The 25372-nt window shown below is 41.3% G+C and overlaps 1 protein-coding gene across 3 annotated transcripts in view; it reads right to left on the bottom strand.

Annotated features, from left to right (window-relative positions):
- The window catches only part of LOC306800901 (hyaluronidase PH-20-like), a 36125-nt gene extending 34268 nt beyond the window's left edge, over positions 1–1857 (bottom strand). For 2 of the 3 annotated variants that reach the window (XM_079303371.1, XM_079303369.1), the window contains exon 1: positions 1749–1857. The gene's annotated coding sequence lies outside the window, so the exon portion shown is untranslated. The remainder of the gene's footprint in view (positions 1–1748) is intronic. The other variant, XM_079303370.1, reaches the window with a different exon arrangement.
- Positions 1858–25372: the final 23515 nt, after the last annotated feature.

Genomic DNA, 25372 nt, shown 5'->3' with positions numbered 1-25372 from the left:
CATGTCTGTCTTAATTTTCCTTGTATTTCTAGTTCTCTGCATTACTGACCTGTCTCTATTCAATTCTAAGGTTAAATGAGACAGTCAATGCTTTAAAAAATATGTAAATTCCAGTCAGGAAAAAAAAAATTGTATTAGGAGCAATTAATGCTGGGTGTTTCCACATCAGATCCCATGAAAATGATAAATTAAGAAGCTTTTTGAAGGTGAAAAACAATCACAGACCTTCATATGGTCACAAAATATGCTAAGGACAGAATGCAGGGCAGGTCTGACAGGTCTTGTCTCAGCACTTTGCCCACAGCCTGCAGAGTTCTCACCTGACAGGGAGGGATCATCTGGTTTTAAGTGCTTTAGTTGTAGGCTTCAGCAAACTCTTTTGCCCTAGCTTTGGCAGGATAAACACCGAGGTAGGGCACCTTGCTGATGGTTTAGGGAACTTGAGACTTCTTCCTGCTGCAGCCAGGTGTTAGGAGAGGTACCTATGTCACAGCCTCCAGGGTTTCTCATGGATGTGGCTCCTCTCATGCCTGGAGGTCACATCTGCAGAGTGTTCTTGGTGACTGACAAAAGAGGATCAAACACTTCCCTGAGTGGCCCTGAGGGCACTGATGGCCTCTCTGTCCCTCCCCCAGCCCATGTCCCAGGCCCCAGTGCCATCCAGCCTGGGGCTGCTGCTCCCTGCCCCAGAGATGTTGCAGAGATGCTGGAGAGTCTCCAGCCCTGTCTCTGTGTGTATGCCTTGGACCCACACTGCCAGCTGAACAAATACACACATCCCAGACTAGCACCCTTATCCCCCCCCCAGCCAGGCTTCAGGGGGTCAGGAGAACAACATCCAGTAAAAATTCTACTATATAACAGCCTGGCTGCCTCAGGGAAATCAAAGGTACAACAAAAGTCATTCCTACCTATTCAGCATGGTATTCCAGACAGGATCCTGAATTCAGACCAAATACCTTCCCAACTTTTTTAGACCAGATTGGTTTCCAAACCAATACTACATTTGTACCAATACTACAAAGCTACAGTGCTAGGTTGTTGAATAAAATAGGATAGGATTGGGGTTTAGCATCATCTGGTTCTCCCTCAGAGATTCAGCAGATGTGTTCTAAGGACACTTAGCAAATAACTCTCTGCTTGTAATATAGTTGAGAATTCCAGAGACTGGCACCAAATCATAAATGGGAAAGAGGTGTCCAGGTAGCCAGATGGCAAGAGGGGTCAAGTGGTAATGAGACATTGCTAGGAAAACATGCTGTTGAAGAAATGTAGAAATCTAGAGTGCTAGGAAGTACCTGAGCAGAAGATTTTAGTGGTTTGGTAACATCTACAGGCTAGGTGTAAGAGTCTTGGATCATTGTGATCACTGCCATTCTGCATTTATTAGCAAGCACAGCAAAATAAAACTGTCTTTGTGAGTGTTCCCATATTAGGACATAGACATTTCTTTTATAAACACAAATTTATGTAGACTAAAACCACAAAACCCCAGTGCAAGTGGTTTTGAGAACACTTGGTGATGATTTACTTGTCTATATACAGTATAAGTATTGTGTTCTGTCCCAGGTATCTCCATAGGGTTGGCAGGTAGGACACAGGGTACACAGGAGCTCCATATCCATCTGGGACAGTAGCTGAAGGCCAGGTGAGGTACACCTGAATCCCACCCTTCACTTAGCAATGACCCAGCTCAGACAGTAGCAGGCTTAAACCAAGATAAGTAAATGCATACAGAGGTTTTTTACCTGGTTCTGATGAGATCTGCTGCTTACAAGGCTTTGCAGGAGAGAGCTACCAGAACTGTCTGTTCCCAGGCTCCCTTACCTTTATACTGGCTGGCAGACATTCAGTTCTTCCAGTCCTTCCCTAAGTGGCACAGAGTGAAGTTTGTGGCACACCACTTATGCCCACAGTCACTTGTTACAGCATGTACTCTTTGGCACAGTAAACAAAGCAACCCCAACCTCCTCCCATTTTTGAGATCAGGAGGGGTGAGGGCCCTTGGAATGCAGACGGAAGCATTTGGTGCTTTGTGAAAACTGAAGTCCCTGATCATAGATATGGAGAGAATGAAAACCAGCCATTGGAAAATCTGCTAGCTCCTGCAATGGCACACATCAGAACTGTGATGGACAGGGGGAGGCTTGAGGTGTGTTTGTGCTGTTGGCTGTCTCCTCTCAACCTGGGGCACCAGGCTCCTCAGTGGGGCTGGACACAGCCCCTGACAGGCACAGCAGTGCCCTGGGGGGCTCAGGCAGCCCAGCACATCATGAAACCTCTGCCAAATGACAGACCCAGGAAGGCTGAAGGGCAGAGCTGCCAAGGAGCTGCACAAACTGTGCTCCTCTTGAGGAGCAGCAAAGCAAGGGGGTGCCCACCCCTGCCAGGGTACACAGGCTGCATTTCTGATTCCCCCTCCCTGTGTGGCACAGCTAAGCACACAGAGGAGTTTGGTTTGTTGACCCTGTTGCTGAGCTGCTTCACCAGCTGCTGTCTGGAGCACCATGGCACAGGAGGGACGCAGAACTGTTCAGAAAGCTGAGCCTTGGAAGCCAGCGTGGGACACACAGTTACCAAGGCAAACTGAGTCACAAAACACTGCATTTTTTCCTGGATAAAGGTTTGGACTGCACTGTGTAAAAATGTGTACTCAATAAAGAAGTTTGGAATAAGAAAATGCGATGTCACTCTTATATTTCAATCAGCAGATCAATTCACCTTGCTTTGGAAGTGGTCCATTCCCAGGAAATTTCAGATACTATGGATAAGTCATATTTGTTCATTTCTACACCATCAAATCTTCCACTGAGAAATGAGATTTAAAAGACTATCATGTTTTTCAATACAATGAGTTGATCAGTGATACAAAGTCTATTTGAGAAACTAGGTAATCACATTCCTCTAGGTAGATTTCAGTAGATGGGAGACTATTCATAACACTTTTCTGTCTGTTTCCAATTAATATTTTAATGAGTAAGTTTTTTAATGAGTAAGTTTTCTTCAGCAAGCCTCTTGAGGAAACAGAAAATTTTATTTGAAAGGAGAAAAAAAATTCGAAAAACATACATTTTACATCTTTCTCCATTAACATTTGCCTTGAAGACTGATTGAAAGAATTTGATTGACTTGGTCAGAAAGATGGAGTGCCTCAGAAAACACAATAAATTTGTGGGTAAGTAACCTATCCCTAAAAATGACAGAACATAAAATATTTAAAGATTTTAATGTAAAATTCAGGTACTCCATTTTATTTGATAAATAGGCAAACCATGTAAGTACAGGTAGTCTGCTACAACTAAAGCAAATTTTTATTTCATGGGTTTGGTGACAACATAAAGAAATACCTTTTCAGTTACTGTAGTTCCATTATGTTGAATTATGTATCTGCAATAATGTCTTAAACAAGTAGACAAGACAGTTCTCAGAGTGCTTATATGTTTACAGGTCAGGAATTAACACTGTGATCTTAGGGCTTATATATTCAGCAGCTGAAACTGGGAGCAGGCTGATGGGAGAGCTGGGAATGGTGCTGTGAAATAGCTAAACTAGGTGTGAGTTTGAAGTGGGACTGAGTATTTCCAAACCCTTGTGTGCCTTTTTTATTGAAAAGTAAAGATCCTTTACTTGAGTTGCTTTAAGTCATTGTAAGAGTATAGGGAGAAAGGGTGAATCAAATCTACTTTTAATACCTAGAAAGCATTCAAGGAAGGATATGATGTAGTTTAGAAAACCAGTCAAGACAGATAAACTGCTTATAGCCTCACTTGGAAAACTCTGGAAACCCCTGCAAATTGCAATCCATACAATCCAATCTTTTAATGCAGGTCTGTGATTTCTTTATTTTTAATGAATAAATGAAAGTGCACAGTGGAGATGGACCATATGTCATTTCTGCTGTCACTGCTCCCATTTAGCTGCTTTTGCTGAGAACAGGTAGAATCAGGAGTGCAACAGTGCCATAACTGCTCTTACAAGACCTCTGCCAGTGCACAGGCACTGAAACAAATGGGAAAAGACCCCAGGGAAAACAGCAGACTTCTGAGGTGAAGAAAGGATTTGTTCTTTGCACCCTCCCTGTGCTATTCCTAGTGGAGTCTGCTTCTGCAGAATGAATGGTTGCAGTAGTTGGCAGTGAGGAGAAACCCTGTTCATTCCCTGGATTTGGGGATAGCCTGTTCATCTGGGGTCTGAGGGCTCTTACCCTGTTAATGGCTCATGTTCATGGCTCAGCCATCAGCAAAATTGTCCCTTTGGACTTCAGTTTGACCATCTGTAAAGTGGTTGTTTAGGGCTTGGTAAAGCATTTCAAGATTCATGGGCTATAAAAGAGCAGGTATTTACTGGGACCGTTATGTGAGTGACTTAAAAGACACCAACTATTACAAATAGGCATAAAGCTCTTTTTGATGTTTGGCTTTATGACTTTTCAGTCATTTCTTCACACCACATAGGGCAAACAGTATGCCTTGATCAGTGGTCCAGCACCTTTGGCAAGTGTTGGCATCTGGGGCAGAAGTTTTATAGCTGAACTACAGAGAAAATCTACTGTGTCTGAGATACATTGGACCTGCAGCATGCTCAGAACAGACATGCAATTTTTTGAAAAGGTCATATTCAATGCTCAGATGTCACTTATCTGATCTCACCGGTAGACATGAACATGAAAAAATGCCAGACTAAATTTTCAATCAGAAAAAAAAAAAAGTAATGGTTGGGAATGCATCTACAAGCTAACCCCGGCCAAATGTGTTCCTTCATAAGTGAAAATTATTATTTCTTCTGCACTCTATATTTTGTCATACTGCACTGGAGGAAATCCTCCAGGTATTGAGAAGTAACAGTGAGTATGTAGGAGTTAGCAAATGCACCAGGCAAGGAGCACCAGCAAGCATCCCAGCACCTCACCCTGCAGTGACTGCAGAGCAGACAGTCACATCCCCCAGGTGACAGCTCCCACTCCCCTTGCCCATTCTTCCCAGCCTGGCACTCTCGGGTCAGGGGCAGGACAGGGCTCAGTGGCAGGGAGAGGGCAGAGTGTCAGCCTGGGCTGCACCAGTGCTGTGCCCAGGCTGGCTCCTGTGCCCTCCCTGCCCTGCCTTCCCTGCCACCACACAGCACAGCCCTGCACTGCACAGCTGCCAAGAGAAACTGTTCCTCTCCAGCTCTGTTTGCCAAGATTGCACAGGGCCAGTCATGCTGATTGTTCATTATAAAGCCCTAATATATGTTTAATGACAGCAATATTTTTTGCAACGCCAGCTGCTATTTTAATAGCCTTAATAATAGCACATATTAGTAGCATTATTACTTGTTTGTGTAACACTCCACCTTCACTGTGCTATGCCAGCAGTAACTAATGAATGTATTCTAGGAAATTGATCCACCTGAAGCAGATTTCTCTGAGTAAAGCTTTAACTTCAGGGAAATAGTATGTGAGTTTGGTGTGGGAGTGGATATGAGAGAGATTTAAAGCTCTTTTTGGATTTATAGAATAACTTCCAATTCCTGCTGATGCAGAAATCAGTTTAAAAATAGATAATTCCACCTGGGCCATTTGTGTGCCTGCTGCTCCAGACTCAGCCAAGAGCAGCAGACCTGCTGTGCAAGCCAAGCTGACAAGAGGTAGGAATCCAAGGTGGGGGGATGCCAGTGTGACATCTTTCAAACACTCTTTTCCTTCCAACCTCCATATGACTAAAAAAATAATAGTAAAAAATTATTAAATAAACTGTATTACTGGGCTACAAAATCAGGGGGGTCTGATGAAAGCAGCTTTATCAGCAGCCTCAGATATGCAGACATTGGGGGAAAAAAAACAGGCCTGAGACTATTTTAGGTCTTCTGTTTGGCCTTGAATAATCTGCTTTACTCAAAATACCTTGCAGCCCTAGATTAATGTATGAAGTTGGCAAAAAAAAAAAAAAATACTAGGCATATAGACAGCAGAAGCAAGAAGGAAGTTAATTTTACAGCTTGCTGTTGAGATCTGGGCTAGTGCTGTAAATGATTGCAATAGCTATAAATGTTTTGAAGCTGCTACCCAAAAGATGGTAGTCAGCACCTCTGGTAGGAGTCAGAGCTTGGGTGATGCTGCAGAGCCTCAGTGGGAGCAGATGTTGGCCAGACTTGTGCAGAGCACTTGTTCAGGTTGGGTATTTGACTTTTGCTATTTGTTATACCCTTGATTGACACACTGAGCATCAATACCTTGACATCCTACATGGATCATCTTTTACTGGCTCTGTCCTTCTCCCTGTGTGTATTTAGCAATCTGGTTAGTATCCAAAAGCTGGTGCTAATTTTAGGCACAGTTATGCTAAGTAGGTCCTCTGGACTCACAGCAGCTCCCAGGATGATTTTTGTGGGATATCATTTTAACACAGTCACCCAGTCTCTTCCTTTGGATCCACATTGACAGCCAATCCTTTGCCTTTTCCTACCCATCTGATAAGAGAAATTATCCCAGCACACAAGTCCCATATGGCTTTATCCCCCTTTCTTGTCCATTAATATATTTCCTGGCTCCTCCCTCTACTGCTCTAAAAGCACAAGAGGCCATAGCAGCTACTTTGAGGACAGCCTGTAATTGCTGCTTGGGCAGCCACAAAATTCCACCAGAAAAGCCAAGGACTGAACTAGCAGTTCAAATCTATTTTTCACATACTAATGAAAGGTTTTCTAATTGATTAGCAATTAGCCAGTTCTGAAAGACTCAGGGTTAGACTCAAAACTGGTATAAATCAAAGAAATCCCACTGAAGTCTCTGATTCATTTTCCAAATGGTAAAAAATTCAGTAGGAGCTTTAAACTGCCAATGTTATCCATCCAACAGCTGGCTAAAATTCAGAAAGATAGGGCATTTTCTGTAATGCTCTGTGACATCAAGTATTCCTTATGGGCCAGATACAATCAATACAAGAGCTGAAGTGAGAATTCAGGAGTTTAAAAAAGAACAAAACCCAAGAAAGCATGGATCTTAAAAATGTAAGTTTTAGGAATGAGTCAAAATGTGGAATCAAATTTACAGACATGTTCATTATCATAATGAATCAAAACTAAGTTTTAACAGTTCTTCTGTCTCTTGAGTGAAGTTTGACACTCCTGTCAAAGTGACTGGAAGGGTTTTTCTAGCTGCTGGTGGGGGTGGACTGCATCCCTTGTGAAGCCCAATTCCCCAGCAGGTGTGCATATTGCCTGTGTGCACAACACAGTTGTTGCTTTTGGTTTCCTTTCTCTTTTCAGTTCTGCTTCTCAAAATAGTCAACTCATTGCTGTTCCAGACAATTGTTCTAATGAAACTAAATGCCTGGGAGCTGAACAGCCTTGGGAGGATTAGAGTGGCAAAGAAAGAGGAGGAAAGCTCCACAATCTGCCTTTTCACCTGTAAAACTTTGTCTTTGGAGATAAACAAACATTGCCTGAACTTGGTTCATATCTTCCAGGAAGGCTAATAGCAGATCTGTCTCTAACATCCATATGTATCAGAAAACTTTTGTAAACTTGATACTTCTGAGGGCACTTCTTCCTATGTTTCCTTCAGCTGCCTGACAGAACAGAACAGGTTTGGTGTTGCTGCTCTTCAGTGTATGCATCTAATTTCTGGACATAAGTTAGGCCTTACTGTTTTCTCTCTCTGCTTCATAGTGTTGGGCAAGCACTGCTGGTGAAGTCTATTGTATCAAAATAAGATGATGATATCTGTGATATTGAGTGGTGGTATTTCATTACACAGGCCAGAAACTCTAATAATCATTTAGATAAATGCAAGACCAGACTGTACATTATATATTTTCTTCAATCCTCTATTTATTTAAAATATAACTAAAACAATTTCTGACTCTAATAGAATAAGAATAAAATAAGCATTTTATATAATAATTTTTAATATTTATTATATAATAAATCACAATGCAGAATATAAAGAAATATAAGAAAAGGTGTATTATTAAAATAAAAACACTATACTCAGGAAGTGGAGAAAAGGATTTTACCACCTATAGGAACACTACTTCTTTCCATTTGTTTAACATAGATGGCTCTGACAGATACAGAAAAAGCTGGGAAAGCTTCTCCTTTCATTACTGAGGCCATTTCAATGACCTGTACCTGAAGATTTGGAAAAAGGCTGGGCAAATTACTTTGCAAATTCCATATGCAGCAGAAAACTGCAGAGCTGTTCCAGCTCTAAGCAAATCTTCAGGGAATAAATGCTCAAGCCTTCACCAGCCACATCCAGTGAGGGTTAAAAAAGAGCCGCATTTCCCACACTTCTAAATACTGAGAAAGTCACATTTAGTTGAGACTTCACTTATCTGTAGGGAGTTTGTAGTTTTGTAGGGAGACTGAAAACTGATCTGAGTAAGCAGTTTCATTGGCTAAGCTAGAAAATCCTGCATTAAATTTGGAGCCTAGTAGAAAATTCAGGTACAAATTCAGCAGGTTAGGGTTCAAGATATATTAAGATTTAGATGTAATTCTATAATTATCAGAATGTGGAATTCCTCAGTCTTCCACCAGTGGAGAACAAGGTGGAAGTACGTATAAAAAGATACAAAAGATACATAATTTGTTCCACTATTCTCAGTACAATGACACTGGTGATTAAATTATTCAATATAATCATAAAATAATCTGTCATGGTTTAGGGCAGGAGGACTCAGTTCAGTAGTTACTTTTTAATCCACTTTACATAAAAATGGGAATAATAGAAACAAACTCTTAACTATTAATCTGACTCATTAGATGTACTTAGGAGCCTTATTCCCATCAATTTCAATATAGAACACAATTAAAAATGAATGTGAAATGCAATCTGTACAGTGTTTAAGGTGCTGCATTTAATAGTGTTATTGCTGAGTTTAAGCATCATTTCAGAGAGTTAAGCACCTGAATTATGCCAAGGCAAATCTACTTTGCACTTGACTGTCAAACTGATTTGCAGCAAAGCCCCAGCCTGGGATTAAGATCTACACCAAGACATCTGGAACTGGTTGAGTGATAAAAAAAATTCCTGACTGTAATATCAAACAGCAGAAATGGGCAAGAAGGTGCAGCATTACCCTTCAGCTGCCTCGAGGCTAAGGGGAGAAAAATAATTTAACACTGAATAAGGCAGGAATATTGGGATGAGAGCTGCCTACACTGGATCAGAATTGCTGATTTAATTTATAACACTAACTGAACCCTGCTGTCACATGGATCTGCACCTCCTAACTGGCTGAACATACAGATAGATGGGGTTTGCCTGATTGGATCTAGATGAAGCAACAAGGCCATGAATTTTACAGGCACTTCATGGCATAAGAGCAACCAGGTGCCAGTGTCAAACATCTGTCCTTTTCTGGGATGAGAGGAAACTGAAGAGAAACAAGAAGATATCTTTGTTAACATAAACTGGTGGGAAATGCAGTACACAATGCCACAGAATTGCTAAAAATGAATGCTCCAAATAACCTGAAATTCAGAATTAGTACCAGATTTCCCACTTCAAAGTGACTCATAGAAAAGCCTGGAAGGGTGATCAGCAGGTAACTATGTCAGAGCAGCTTTCCTTCTGGTCTTTTCTCCTTCCCATCCTCAAAACAATTTCAATAACCTTTGTTGCCTCTGCTAAAAGATTAGATGTGCTGAAAACTGTATGTGGGTTCAATTGTTAGTGAGATACTAGCAGATTTGTATCTTAATTTTTTGGTTAGGCAAAAGAACATATAAGGTTATTTTCATACCTTATACCAAAAAGTATTGTTAAAATCCAAATCACATAGGATGTTTATTTGTTATCTAAGTGCTCAGTAGCTAATCAAAATCTTTACCAATTTGGATAAGAAGCACTTTTAGGTATTTCTGTGTTTAGGTGTCTATACATGCTTTTCTAAAACATGTTTTTGCTTGCAATGCCATCTGATTTATTTTAGGAATATTCAAACATGGAAGAGAGACTTATCAAGATCATAAGACCCTTGTGGAGTAACTCCCAGGGAGGCACTGCAGCTTGATGCTGAGCCCACTGAAACCAAGGGAGTTACCATTGACTCCACATGGCTTTGGATCAGACCATCAAAGGCACTAAGCTTTTCCTGTGCTTGTCATCTGTGCCTGACTCTTAGTTTCATGTATGATTTCCACTTGATATTGCTAAGAAATGTTAAGTCTCACAAACATGAAAGAAAGAATCACAATTTGTACTATAATAGGAGAAAGTATGTTTATTATATTTAAAATCATCCATTTTCATGGATGTACAAAGATTACTTAATTTTATCATTACCACTCAGTAGGTATAATAATACAAATTGAACTTCAATCCACTGTAGGGAAAAACTGTACAGCTAGAATATTTTTTTTCCACTGTCAATTTCATTATGACACATTGCATTATGCTCCACATCCCACATTGCAACAGCTTTAACCATACAACTGCTGAGAGCCCAGGGACAGACTTTCAGACCTGTTTAGGTATCTAACTCATACTATAAAATGATTTAGTCGCTGTAATGGTCATGTTTGGTATGTCTAAATCTTAAGGATATAGGCACTGAGGGAAACCCATGATGTAAAGTTTAAGGCATCTGATTCTTCACAGGCTGCCCTGATGGTTAGATCCCAGAAAAGAAATGTGCAACTGCCAGCACATCAGCTAAAGATAGCAAAATTTAGCCAACAGGAAACACAAAGAGAAAAAAACAGCAGTTAAAAAAGTTATTAGAATTAGAAATAAGAAGTGATCTTCACAGGAGTAGAGAGAGGATTTGATGTTAGCAGTGCAGCTGATAAAAATGTGTGTAAATATTATACCCCATAGCCTGTGTCCAGCCTCAAAGGGAGAGGGATGCTGGTAGGGGAGTCAGAAGGAGCTCCTGGGTGAGCTTTCCCCATGGAACAGACCCTGTCTGTGGGGTTTGGGAAGCATCTCCTCTCTGTGCCATCCTGCACATCCTCTGGCACTGCAGATCCCAGCTGCCTGACCCTCACAGAGTCACCTGGCCTGCCAAGGCTGGTGAGACAGAAACCAGCTGAAGCCCACTGGAGGTGCCCTCCCACCTCACAGGTGCATTTCTAGTTTAGTTGCCCCACTTCAGTGGATATTTTCAGTGGGAAAAATCTGGGCCTGGATACCCAGATGGACATTTCTACATGATGCACTAATGTATTACAGACAGTTGCAAATTTATATATTTACAGAAGCTTTTATAAAATACTGTTTCACTACACCATTCTTCAGTTACTATGAGTGAGACTAACTTTCTGTAAGATGTGACCTTAATGGAGACAGCAAGAAGAGTCAAACTAAGGTCTAATTCAGTGCTGCTCAGAAAACATTGAAACATTTTGTTTCCTGCTAACATGTACTTCAGTCCTACAGCAAAATGTCAAATGAATCATTTTTACATCCTTCCCTTGAAAAATCCACCACAATCACACTCTGATTTTCAAAAACTGCATTTTTTGAGGAAGTCGTTCTATTAAAAAAAAAAAAAAAAGCAAAATATCTCTAGTTTTTCTTCACTGTAAAAATATGCTTCAGAAAAAAAAAGTTGGTATATATCCTTCATCTATTTTAATAAAGCCTGAATTTAGATTTGTTTTGGTTTTTTTTTTTTCTTTTAAAGAAGGATCATTATAAATTTGATTAATTTCTTATTGATTTGCTGTGGTTTAGTCACAGTCTCTCCTAACCTAAATGGAATCTAAACTATTTCTTTCTATAATGGAATTCTGCTAAAAAAAATGAAAGTTCTTCTCACTTGCCTTCAAGAGCTCTATTAACATAATGTTTGTTCAATGCACAATTGCTTTTCTAACATAGTTATTATGGCAATAACTCACTGAGGATATATGAGGATAATAACACGTTTAAAGAAAGAAAAGCTGCTAAGAGGTGCAAATTCACAAAGGTCAAAGCCTGATGGGATCTTTAAGGTTCTAAAACAAAAAGAGCTAATAGGAGCAGGTGGGAGTTAGATGCTACGTTGCAAATGTTTTCCTGGATCAAATAGAAGAAAAAGCAGAGAACTCAGCACAGGTCTCACTGATCCCTATTATTCCTATAGTTATCTGTATATTTTTTTATCCAGCTGCACATATTCTAATACAAGGACATATATAATACTCCTGCCTCAAGCACTACTTATTAATTTTATTTTAAATAGTCATGGATTTTAAAAAACACAGAGAGACAATTTGTTTTGGACCAGAATATATGCATCCTTCTCTTAGTATATGTACTAATATACTAATACTTTTTCTTCCTCAGCTGCTGACTGTTTCACTCCTCTGTGGAGGGCTCAAAGCATGGACCCCTTTATCACATTGACCATGAAAGAGGAAAACATGAACTTAAATTCACTCAAATGCAAAAGAAACTAGGAGTCTCCCTTCAGCATTCATTTTCTGGGAGGACAGTCTATCTACTATAACATCCAGGATGATATGGGTAGACTCTTCTTTTCTTTACAAAGGAGAAAAGTGAGGTCATGCTGTTTTATTTAGAAATAGCAGTCTTCTGTCTTAAAGTTTAAGTGTAGATATGTTGAGGGTCTCCAGGCTTTTTGCACACACTGTCCTGACAAAGATGCCTCCTTCACACTTCAGCTGCTGCTGTGGCTTTGATAATGTAGGGCTCAAATTCAGAATCAGTGACTTTTTGCACTTCTCTGCAGTTGCTCTGGGAATGGTAGAAATTTTAGCTAACATGAGACTACCCACTTTACTTTTTTTCCTTTTACATTCTAAAAAATATGCAGTATGGAAGGAAACTGCATTAATTAATTCATCCAGGATAACACAAATTTCACTAATTTAAAGGATTAATATGAATTTTTATACAGAAAATATAATCCTACTGAGGTGCAAATGACTTCAGCAGCTTGCATTCCAGGAAACACCAGTGTGTAGATCTTTCAAGAAGCCATGATATATGCTGGAAAAGCAGGTGATGTCAGCGTGGCTGTGTGGCAAGACTGTGATGCCTGGAGCTGATGGAGAAGCTCCTGAAGCTTGCCTTTGTCACTTGAATGGGGTGGAAGGAAGTTCACCCTCCTATTCATATTGATTCTGACAGAGACCACATCCAAATATTTTTAAAATTGGCTGAAGTAATTGAATTTGCTGAGGACAACCGAACACTTATTTTCAGCCATTCATTCTCATGTTGGCTGGGTTTTCTATACTATCTGCCAGGAGAAAAACTTCCCAGAACACCCATTTCACACAGCTTTAAGAAAAAAAATTTTTCTTATGACAAAGCTTGGTATGTGGCTTTCTGAAAACTCCAGGACGTGGCCAAGTCTCAAAAATCAATCTTTGATTTTAATGTGGCTGGGTCTGATATGTGATACAAAACCTCTCCATCTGATCTTAACAGCCTGCTTTATTCTTCCTGCCCACACACAAGGACAGTTCCTGTAACCTGACAAACTGCTGAGCACCACCACTAGACCTTCTCTGGGGAGCTAATCATGCTCTAGGTAATTTCCTTGTGTTTTACCCAGCTGGAAAGGAATTTGACCAGGATGATAACTACTGAGGAACAGTCCTCCAAAAAGCCTGTATCAGCCATTGGCTTGCTACAACTGGTTGCCTATGAGCCTCACAAGAGGCTTGTTAGGCCAGGAAGCACTGGCCACATTCCATGTTCTCCTGAGTGCAGGCCAGCCAAGGCTGGTGAAGCTGTCAGCTCTGCTGGTGCCCAGCACTCAGGACAGAGTCAGATGCTCTCTGCTAGCAGGATAAAATGAGGATCTCACACAATGCATTTAAGTCAGGCTAAGGTTCACCTCTAAAGAAGTTCAATTCATATCTCACCAAATAACAATGCCTGCAGCTCCCAGGGCATTCTCTCCAATAGTGTCAAAAAGATCTTGCTGCAGTGAAAAGAGTAAAGATATCACTGTCAGGTTAATTCAGCCTCTCACAGCCTTTCTAAAGTAATCCAGGGATATGTTATGTAGCTGTGTCTCAGACTAGGGCTTCATTCTGGTCACTATGAACATTATTTTATTCTGGCTGTCTAGATTACAATTAGTATTAAACTGTACTGCCTGAGATGCTGGTAATTAGGAAGTGAATAAACTGAGGGGGGAAAGCATTTCAATACACTTTAATGCAAAAATTTAATTACAGTTATTTGATAACTCATCAATTACTAGAAGCAACTTAAATCCTTTCATTAAAATGGATTTTTTTTTACACAAGAAATTCCTAAAATATTACCTCTGCTCTCTTTTTGTTGATAAGAGGAAGGAGAGAGACATTTTGCTGTCAGTCAGTTGTTTTCCAGTCCCTTTTCAATTTGAAAGCTGTGATTCTAAAGGTATGCATTGTTCTTGCTGCTTTCCCTAGGAACTCACTCAAATTCTTATAGAAACCTAGAAAAAGGAGCCATAAACGGGCTCACGGTATAGAAGGGAAATACCAGCCTTGTGCTACCTTAAATGAAAGAGAAAATGCAACACTTGCCAAATTTTAAGAATTTCAGTTACAATATTTTTTCAAGGTTACATTCTTTCTAGTTTTGTTCCAGAGAGGCATCTTTCATTGTCCTGCTCATAGAGCAGGCTGTAAAGAGAAGGTATTTGATGCTTGGATATTTATCCTTAATTTGATCCATGCCTAAGGATCAGCAACAAGTGAATTTCTATGCCATAAGCACAGAATTTGAAAGGCCATTGATAAGCAAGTGGGTCCCTAGACAACATCACTGGTTTAGGGGAGTTTGAGGGATGCAGTACATCAATAAATGACTTGATGTGAAAAAAAAAACTTCACAGAGACATGGTGCCTGAAGGGGAAAATAGGCAAGAATTGGACATAAAATGTCAAAGAGGATGCAGCAGTTATTGATGTCTGTCTATCCTCTCCTTGTAAAGGTAAGGAAGAGCAAGCTGGGTTAAACCACCAAGGCAGGTGTCTCCATCTCCTTTAATGTCTTCAAGACCAAGAGTAGTGAAACCCATTGCTAGGAAGTGTAGGGGGTGAGTAATGACAGTGATAAGGGAGTACTGAGACCCAATAGAAGAGGGAGCTAGTGTTCCTTCTCAGACTCAGTATTCAGTACCTGGGATGAAAATTCAAATATGGCCTTGAAAAGCAAATATGGATCACTTGCTACATCCTGAAACAGAGAAACTGGGCTCTGCTGGTACTGCAGTCACTGTCACCAGGTGAGAACAGAACCAGTGACAGACAAATCATGCTGCTTTTTCACAGGAACTCTACTGCCCTCATCCAGGTTCTGGGAGGATGTCCAGAATCCCATTAAAAAAGGCCTAGGGTAATGGACTCATCTCAAAAATACTGTTACATATGTGTTTGTATGTGTTCAGCTGATGTGAGCAGTACTCCTCTCTTCTGGGGCACCACTGGCCTGACACACGTAGGTATTATGGGCCTAAATTAAATAGTCTGGAGTGGAGGCATGCAGAAAGACTGCTGGCTCCAATTTTCCATTCTTATGTACACAGAACAGGTTGCTAACATTTCTGCCTCAGTTTTCCTTCTAAAAACCAGACAGGTGTCTGGGGATTAGTGATTGCATACCTGAGCAGAAGAAAGTACATGAGGGAGGATTAATGTATTAACAGCCTCCTATGTACTACATCAAATTTCTGAAATCCTTTTAATCCATTCAAATGCTCACTTGAGTACAGCCTAGTTAGGAATCAAAGAAAAAAAAAAAAAAAGAAAAAAAAATATATTCAAGGCTGTGTTTTTTGTTCAGAACATTGCGCTCTTTAAAGCATGTGGATAATTAGCATGAACCAGCAGAGCTGGCCCAAGTAGGAGGTTTTCCGTCCTGGTGCACCATCTGCAAGAATGGTTAAAGGATAAATGCAGCCTACATTGTTCCAGCAAAAACTTCCAATAGAGAGAACTAATAAAGACTCCTCTCTATAGCCCAGTCAGGTACACACAAATACAGGCAAAGCCTAATCTGGTGATGCCATGGAGGAAATCCCTATGGATTCGTTCAATCTAAACTGAGAACAGTACAAAATGTTTTTGACTGTTTCCAAGGGGTTTCTAAGCATCAATGGAAAGGTACAGGGCTGCAAAGCTATTCCAGAGACAGGAAAAGTCATTGTTCCTCAAAACTTCACTCTTTGGGAAGGATCCAGTGTAGCTCTAATCATGGAAACTGTAATCATGACAGTCAGGGTACAAGTAGCATTCCCACAGGCTCCTTGGTTTGCTTTCCATTCCTAAAGCAATTGTTTCCTTCATAAAAGTTTCTGCACTTTCTTCAAAGAAAATTTATAGCATTCAACATCATTTGCTGAACTATTCCTTTTCATTTCAGTTATGAATTTCCTCTTAACTTCCTCTGGACTTTCCTCTGTAGACATCTTTTGCATCACAGTTGCAGCCTCACTGAGGTCTCCAGTGTGCCCAGTATGTGACACCTACCCCAGTGAAGACCTCAGCTGGGATACAACAGTTAATGCCATGCCTTTTTTTTCTGGATGAGTTTGAAAACTGAAGTTTTAGGGTATGCCACCATTAACAAGGATTTTCTATGATGTGTCTGCCCTCTTGCTTTAGCTAGGGGCCTTCAAACCATACAGAACATTTTCAGGTTCAGTGCATCATACCTCAGGAAGCACAGTTCTGTCAGGCATCCCAGGAATCTTGAAAGGCTTACTCTCCTAAACTGGTGGCCAGGCTGATTTCAAAGCAAGAGAAGTCCAGATGAGTGGTGTGTGCAGCCATGCCAGGGGCTGAAAGGTGAACAATGCATAACTGTGTTCCATTTCCAGGAAGTACTTCCATAACTTCAGAGATGACATCGGGCAGATCTCCCAGTTTGTCTGTAGAACAAAACAGAAGAGCTATTAGTATTTATTCCAAATATAAATATATTAATTGGTATCAGTCAGTTCTAAGGCATCTACCATGCTAACACTGAAGAAACAAGCTTAGCACAATCTAACCCAAACTATCTAACTCAAAGGGGGGAAATTCCTGGTCAAAGTAAATTGGTGTAAGTCTGGAAGCCAGCATACCACAGTTACTTTTCTGATCAATTCACCAAGGGTGTTGCCCTCACTTCAGTGGATCCCAGGGTATCTTAGTGGCTGTGGCTGGTGCAATGGGAAGCCTGATGAAAACATGGTTTCCTTATCATTAAAGCTTTCTCAATAACACCCAGAGTAACTCTGAAATCAAACCTTGGCTTTTATCACCATCTTCACATTTCATGAGCATCCCTGACCTGTCTATGCAATGCCAGCCAGAGATACTCCAAATAGCTCTAAACAAGCACACATATTTCATTGTCATTGTGCAGTACCATAAAGGGATCCAAGTTCAAACCCTTGATAGCAATAAAGCAGATACATGAACACTTGTTCTGAGATATTTATTAGCCTGGCTACATTACAATATGCAGCTAGTGCCTTCCAGACCATGTCTGATATCTCTGCACAGCACTGCAGTGTGCAATGTGGACTTTGCAGCTAAGACCTGTGCCAGTACTACAATCACTACAATCAGCATCATTAATCATAAGGCCCCTACAGCAAAACCTACATACTTATATGTAAGAGAGAGAGTAGTATCATTTTCCAACTGCAAGATATCCCCTGCATTTAAAACACTGGGAAAAATCTTATACACTGATACAATCCATGTATAAACCATCATGGATTTGTATTTGAGTTTTATTGTTGCTCTTCTTCTCAGTCCTAGCCTACTTTTTTATCAGGTAATTTATTCTTTTTTATTTAGGGCTTGTGACCTACTGGAGGTGAGGATCACAGGTGTCATATGGGCAGCCAGGCTGTTACATATATATACTCCAGGGAAAAGTGTAGCTATGCTATCCTTCCTTTCTCTCAAACCAGAGAAACAGTGAAGAATATCTGCACACCTGATGTCTGTTCATGGGCATCCCCAGTCACACATTTTTCTGTTATTTTAGGGTAGGCCTAGCATAACCTAGTTTCATCAAAACCATCAACATCCAAGGTAGTGTAAGTATTTTTAATAAGCCTTTGATGCTTTTAGGATCTATTCTTCTGATAGTCTGAGGCACCAGATTGTTTTACAAGGTGTGCCTGTTCCTCCTGCTGACCAGGCAGGCCATACACAGGACCAGTGCAGGGCAGAACTCAGTGTTTTGTCAGAGAACCTTGCCCATGAGACTCACAGTACACAGCACACCCAGGTTGTCAAACTCAGTTCCCACATACCCACAAGTGCCATGCCAGCATTACTGAGCCTTTTAGGTGTTAAAGAAAATTAGCCTGATTTGCCTGATCATCTCTCAGGAAACATATACTAGAAATCAAACTTGGGAAAGCCACTCAGGGCTTGCCAGCATTAGAGGGAGGCCAACTGGATTTCCCACCAAAAGGCTGCACAGCCAAAGCTGGAAGATGATGAACTTGCTGTTTTGAGGAGACAATCAACCAAAGGACCACCTTTAGAGAGTCAGGCTGCCCATAGCTGCAGAGAGATGGAGAAAAGGGACAGGGACCTCCTGCCAGCCCAGCAGCCCTGCTCCTTACACCAGCCCATGCCTGGGATCAGCAGGTACTTCTGGCTCTCCAGAAGGGTTCCATGAAGGCTACAGCACTGCTGACCAGCAGCTTTGGCAAAAAACAGAAGGAAAATGCAGACCGTGCTGTGCTGGGGTGCTATTGCTGAGCAATAGCAGTTCACAGAAAATCTGAGCTGTAACAAAATCCTGCCAGAGGGCAGCAAATCCCTACAATTGTTTGTTTTTCACACTGTGATTCTAAGCTGCAGCAAGCTGAGTTGTCCCCAAGAGAGCTGCTCTGCCATGCTGCCCCTCTGCTCCCAGGCTTGCAGAGGCTGGCCAGGGAGGTGTCACTGCCTGTGCTGAGCACATCCTCAGGTGATTCACTCCAGTTCCAGGGAGCACTGCCCACGCAGGACCTCTGGCACCTGGCACAAGCATGCAGTGGTGTGCACAGCAGGCACCCATGCCCTAGGCCACCTCACAGCATCACACCAAACCCAGGGGCTCACCAGAGGCTGCTCCTGGGAGCAGTGGGAAGTGGGGAGGCTCAGCTCTCCCACACTGTGGGTCCAAGCATCTCCCCTCAGGCAGGGCTGGGCTGCAATCAGCCCTGGGTTTACTTCATGCTGAATATGCTGAGTTGCTGCTCCAAAGTCCTCTGAGCTGGCACATGGCAAAGTACCAGCAAGATGAAGAAAATAATAATAGTAATAATAAAAGTCAACAGCAGCAGCAACAATAACAACCACAATAATATCATTATGGGCTACTGGAGACTGCAAGGGAGTGGCAGACCTTGCCCCTGAGAGAAACCTTTCCTGGGAAACTTAGCACAGAAAAATATTTGCATAAGCTCTACGGTTAAGGGGAAACAGCTGCTCTTTTTTATTTAGTGTGATGGCAAATCATTGACTTCTGACATGTTTTTTTATTCCATTTGATGCATTTAGCCACAACACACATACATGCTCTGTCTGAGAGCAGTCTCTGAAGTCACTTGTTTGCAACAGGCAGATGTTCCCAAGATCTGCTCAAGATTTTTCCCTTTGACTAGACTTTTCAAATTTGCTTCCAGTTGTGCAGGATTGCTAAAAATTTATCCTCTTCTTTTTGCTTGGTATTTTTTTCACTTTTATCTATTGTAGTTGAGAAAACCCAGAATACCATTTCTGCTAACTAGATTTTCCTTTGGCAAGGAGAACACAGAGGCAGCCCATCTTGGTGTCCAGCTGACAGTGGAAATGCAAAATGGGCAGCAATTTCCAATACAGAGAAAGCAGAGGCTGTGTGTCTTTACTAGGCAGCAAACAGCTCTAGCTAAGACTAAGCAAAATCAGCTTTAAAAGGCAGTTCTGAAATGAAGAGAGAAGCACTTGAAACCAAACAAAAGATACTGCTGAAAAAAAAAATAGCTGGCAAAATTATAAGAAAATGACTAAGCATTCATCAGTTGATATGAACCCAGTATTTCTCTCCCAAAATTACTCTAGAACACAGGAATGCATTTTCAAGCTTTGTCATCTATTTTGTAACAGAAAACCTACTCCAGCAATGTTACACTATTCATATCAAGAGATTAGAGAAATTACAAATTATGAATAAAGACAATGGTGTTTTCTCCTTTCTACATGAGCATGGCATTGACACTGCACAGCCTTGATGGGCTTAAACCAGGCTGTCTCAACAGGCAAGCCAGTTGCCAAATACTCTTATCAGAGACAGGAATGTTTTTTGAAAGAAGAATTTTCACACCCGCAGAGATCCAATAAAACCCCTGGATTTTTACAAAATAATCCTTTTCTTGACTTCTTATCAGCAAAGCTGAAGTTGATACACTCAGAAGCCTGATGATGGAATGAGGTTTTTTTTTTTTTTCCAATGGAAGTCATGCTGTCAGCTGTGAATTTTGCTTTCTGTGCTGGAGCCAGATTTGGTGGCAATGTGCTTGGGGGCTGGTGACAGAGGAAACGACCCCCAGAGGCACAGAGCTTGCAGCAGCCTCAGGGAGGGGGGCATGGCAGGATGCATTGCTGCTGTCTCTACCTTTCCTCATATGGAGGGGGCTTATTACATCAAGGCAACCTTTGGAGATCTGCCTCACTGAGATTCTGCTGAGTATCTCTGCTATGTTAGAAAATGCAGGGGTGCTAGAAAACCTGAACAGCATTAACTGCTGAGGGGCATTTCAAAATTGGGACAGATTTACTCCTCAAAATGCTACAAATTAAAGTATGAATCTGATATAATAGAGCTATTTCACTAGCATTGTAAGGAATAAGTTGAATAACAAATCAAAAGTTAAAATGTTGAATTATTGGAAGGCAATTTTGTAGTAAAATGTAACTTATTATGACTTCTGGATACAGGAGATCACGTTTTAGCAGACGAGCTATAACTGTGTGTTGTGCTCTTCAGGAGAATCATTTGGCCTCTGTCATCTCAGCTCCTTTTGCTAGTATAGTGAATTTTTCTTATTATGTAGATGAGAATACATGCACTCTGGTGGCCTATTAGGCACCTGGACTTCTGAATCTAAAAATGTCCCCCATTTCTTGGTGCACAAATGTCTCTAATCTGTAGACAATTCCACCTGACAGTGGTCCAGCCTGGGAGATTAGACTCATGCCCAGTCCTAGCAAAAGGCAGATGGTTTGATGGATTTATTTAATGGCCACTGAAACATCCACAGAAGCAGTCCTTATCTTAGCTTGTCCTTCCCTCATGCTCTTGATGCCAGTCACTGGGTCATTTTCTAGCACACCCTGAATTAATCACAAAGCCTCTTGGGCCCATGCACAGCCTTACAAGGTTCTCAGTGGTCAATACCACAGTTTTCCACCTGTTTTAAGCCCAAAGGTTTTCCAGAGCCTGCCTTGTCCAAAGATGGTAGCTTTACACTAGGATTTTACACTGTATTTTGCATGCTTACACTGCAGTCAGCACAGTGGCCTGAGTTCTAAAACAGCCTGGGTGGGCTGCATTGCTACTCAATTGTCTTCAGGGGTACAGCATATTAAAAATTATATGGACTACAGCATGTGCAAGCAAGAAGTTTCACATATTTTGAGGGTACATCAGCCTCAAGACATAAAGACTGTGCTCAGGAGTTGGCTTCAGCTGGCTGCCAGGATGCACACTGCTCATTTACCTGCAGTTCAAAATACCTGTAGTCCAGTTCAAATTTACCTGTAGTCCCACACTGCAAAGGGCAGGAGATGGGACATGTGCTCAGGGGACCATGATCCAGCATAGCCAGCACCTGACTTCAGGCTGCTTTAGAAAAAATATAGGAAAAATATAGAAAAAAATATAGGAGCCCATATAAAAGCATCAGAACTGCTTGGGTTCTCCCTCTGCCTCTCTTACTACTCACAGCATTTTAAATTGTGCTGAATTGGTTCTTTAGAGAAGCAGATTTCCTCTCTGCCCGCTTTCCTGATGGAATTGTAAGGCAAATCATAACTGAAAACTAAACCAGTGATGCTTAATGTTCAGAGCATGTTCTTCTCAAAGGAGCTGACTCTCCTCCCACCACCGTTCCTGGGGTCCAGCAGAGTATTTGTGTATTTGAACTAGGGTAAGATCAGCCCCCAAACTGAGCAGAACAAGCACCCACACATGCAGTGGAGTAATTATATCTTGCACCCAGCACCAGCAGATATGGGTGACATTCCTCTCTTCCTACTCCTACAGAATAGCTGTTACACATCAACAACAAAAAGTTTGATTTTTTTTCATCCCCACCAGCTGAGCATTAGATTAAAGCTAAATGTTAGTGTTGCAGAAAACACAACAATTCAGTGTTGTCAGTCTAAGGGATTATTGCAATTATTTTAAGCTGGGGGTCATGTAAACCTTGGTAAGCCTCGTGTATGGAGACTTTGAACAAACCTAATGAGCCTCTTTCAGTGGCCATGCCCCTGCAGTGCCTTTTCATCTAGCTCTCCTCAGCTGTCACAGGACCTGCTGCCTCACTGCAAGGAGCACAGAGGGGATATTTTGAGGAACTGCTATAGTCCTTATAGCAGCTGGTGGGTGCTGAGAACAAATGGACTAATGCCAGTCTAAAAGGAAAATCCCAAGGGGGAACAAAGCAAACGTGAATATTTCATGCCTGCTTTCCAGCTACTCCAAGTCTTTGATGATGAACTATTTTACAGCAGATGAGATTATGCCCCTTTAAGAGTGGGGAAATCAAAACAAAATTAAAAGAGGAGATTGCTTTCTGGTGGGGTTAATGTGAAAAGTGAGGTAGCTCTACCACTCAAATTAGCATCTTCAGTGAAATCAAGTTGGCTTATTATTGGGTTTTAGTCCAAGTATGCTCTGACCTGAGAACTGCTGCTGAGATATGAATACAACAGTGGTGCTTACAGATCATTACTCCTTCTAAATCAAGGTGTATTGGTGCCTAAATTCCTGTGGAGGCCCAGGGAGAGTTTGTCTTGTTCCTCCATGCTTCTTGATTTAGAAAAAACGCCCAAATTCCACACCATGAAGCTTGATGCTGCCACTTAAGAAAAGAATATTTGTCCAAGAAGTGGTCCAAAGCTTCCAAAGGACTTCAGTGAGTGCTTGCATTAACTAATCCCATCAAGAGCATCACTGTAGGTACTCTGTGGGATCTTTGAGCCTGACCCAATTTTTTGAAGCTTGAGGAGGCACCTTTGAGTGTGAGTGTGAGAGCAGTGAGTGGCCCTGCCTCTGTCCTGTCCCCACCCAGGCCAGCTTGCATCTTGCCTGAGAGCAATGTTGCCCCATCCCTGGGTTCCACTGAAGGAAGATCAGAATCATCAGCAGAGCTTCTTGGTTTCCCCTGTAGGGAAATCCTGTATCAAACTGCCCTGCCAGTGTTCTGGGCATTCCCTGTACCCACAGAGCTGAGACAGCCCAGCAAGGGAGAGGCAACACCTGGCATGAGCCTCTTTTAACACTCCCTTTGGAGCCATGTGCAGAAGTGGAGAGGCAGATTCCCTGAGCATTAAAATGCTCCTTCTCCTCATGATGGGGACAGGCACAGCAGCTACACGTGGAGGACAAGGGTAACAACAAGGTGAATGCAAGTGTCAGCTAAAAACCCAGCTGTCCTCTCTACAAGAGTCACTGACCCTACTGATGTCCAGGAGAGAGGCACCAGCCCTGCAGGGTTTCCATAGCACACAGGGCAAGTGGACACAAAGCCAAGGTAAGCAGCACCTTCAGCAGAGGGAAAAAATAAATGCCTTTAGTTCTACCAGGCAAACTCAGCATTGGAAAGAGCAGTACAAGAAATGCTCTTAATAATCTGCTGTCTAATTGACTGAGAAGGTTATTACTACCACAAAAACAGACATCATTTTTTTCTAAAAATTGCCCACAAACATCAGATTTCTTGACTGTCTGAGGAAAAAAAGCAGGACTGATGCTCTAGGCTGCTTTGTTATCATAGACATTGGAGAGCACCTTAAATAAAAGCTAGGAAAGTTCTTGCTGTAATGGGAAAATGACAAAGGAGCTCTGACTTTCTCTGAGAAAACAGGCTGCCAGTGTGTTAAAATATCACCCTAGTCAAAAAATCAATAAAAATTTTTAAGAGGCCAAATTTAATGTTGAAATAGGAGCAGCCACATAAGTGAAATGTAAAATACTGTTATTTGAAATTATAGAAGTCTGCTTATCTTTAGCTTAGTTAGATGCTGTTAGCTTCCTGTATAAAAGGGGTTACATAATAGACATAATCCGTGCAGCAGCACAGGCCATACATGCCAGGCTGTAAGGTTATGCAACTGCTCCAAGCTTGCTCCTGCCAGGCAGAAAACAAAGTCTCACACCCCTCAGAACTGTTCTGTTGCTTCTGAGCCAAGCTTTCAGACACATGCATTCCAGTATGAACATGCATACTCTCATTTACATGTGCATATATATATATGTATGGGTATCAACACACATTAACATATGCCCTTTTTTTCTTACTACAGCTTAAACAAGGTGTTCCTTGAATCAGAAAAATGCCGCTGTGGAATTACTCTGCTGACATTGAACAAGGGATAATCTGATATGATGTAACTGTTAAAAGCAGTGAAGTTAACTCTCATAGTTAAATCAAACTTAATTTGGGAAGCCACTGAAGGAATTCTCCCCTCTTTCCTAATGGGACTTGTAGCTGCTCTTTACTGCCTGGTGCTGTGGTATGTGGAAAGCACACGGTGCCTTGGCTGAGTGAGAACAACTCAGGGGCTTTAAATTCATTGAGCAATATGCAACAGCATTGTTTTTCTTCAGGCTTTTAGAAGGATAGAACTTTTGTATCTGAGAAGCTGCACAGTTCCCAAGCAGTATGGTTCTTTGAAGTGCACAGAACCAAAATTTCCAACTTTTTTTTAGAGTAACCTGTGTTTGCAAACATTCCCACCCTCCGAGTCTGGCACAGATTGTCAGGAAATTAGTTTTTCTGAAAGGTAAGAAAAAGAGAAGTTGTGGCTGCCACACTGTCTTAAGCATAGGAAAGTTTCTTTGGCAAAAAACTTTCATATGCATCCTTGTTGTGCATGATGTGCAACTTTAATTCATTATCTACAACAAATGGTTTCAGTGCAAAACTGATATAATTTTTCATTTCAGAGCCTATTTTTTAATCTTAACAAGGAGTTTTAAAAGAGGATTTGTATACAAAAATGTATTTACATGCAGCATTACAAATCCAAACTGATCTGAGATTTCATTCTGTTTGTTTCATTGGTGAGAGCTGTCAGCTCCTTTCTAAATAATCCTCTCATTCTCATTTTTACAAAGCCATTGACCTAGCTGAGAACACTGCATTTGGGAAAAGCTGATGAAACACAAAAAGGACACATTATCATGTTTAGCCAGGAAGCCTTTCTCATCTTTATTCAACCTTAAGACTCGGTG

This window comes from Erithacus rubecula (assembly GCF_903797595.1).
Source record: "Erithacus rubecula genome assembly, chromosome: 4".
In the NCBI taxonomy this organism is placed as follows: domain Eukaryota; kingdom Metazoa; phylum Chordata; class Aves; order Passeriformes; family Muscicapidae; genus Erithacus; species Erithacus rubecula.
Note: the sequence above shows the minus strand (reverse complement) of the source record. Positions and strands in the feature narration are given on the sequence as shown.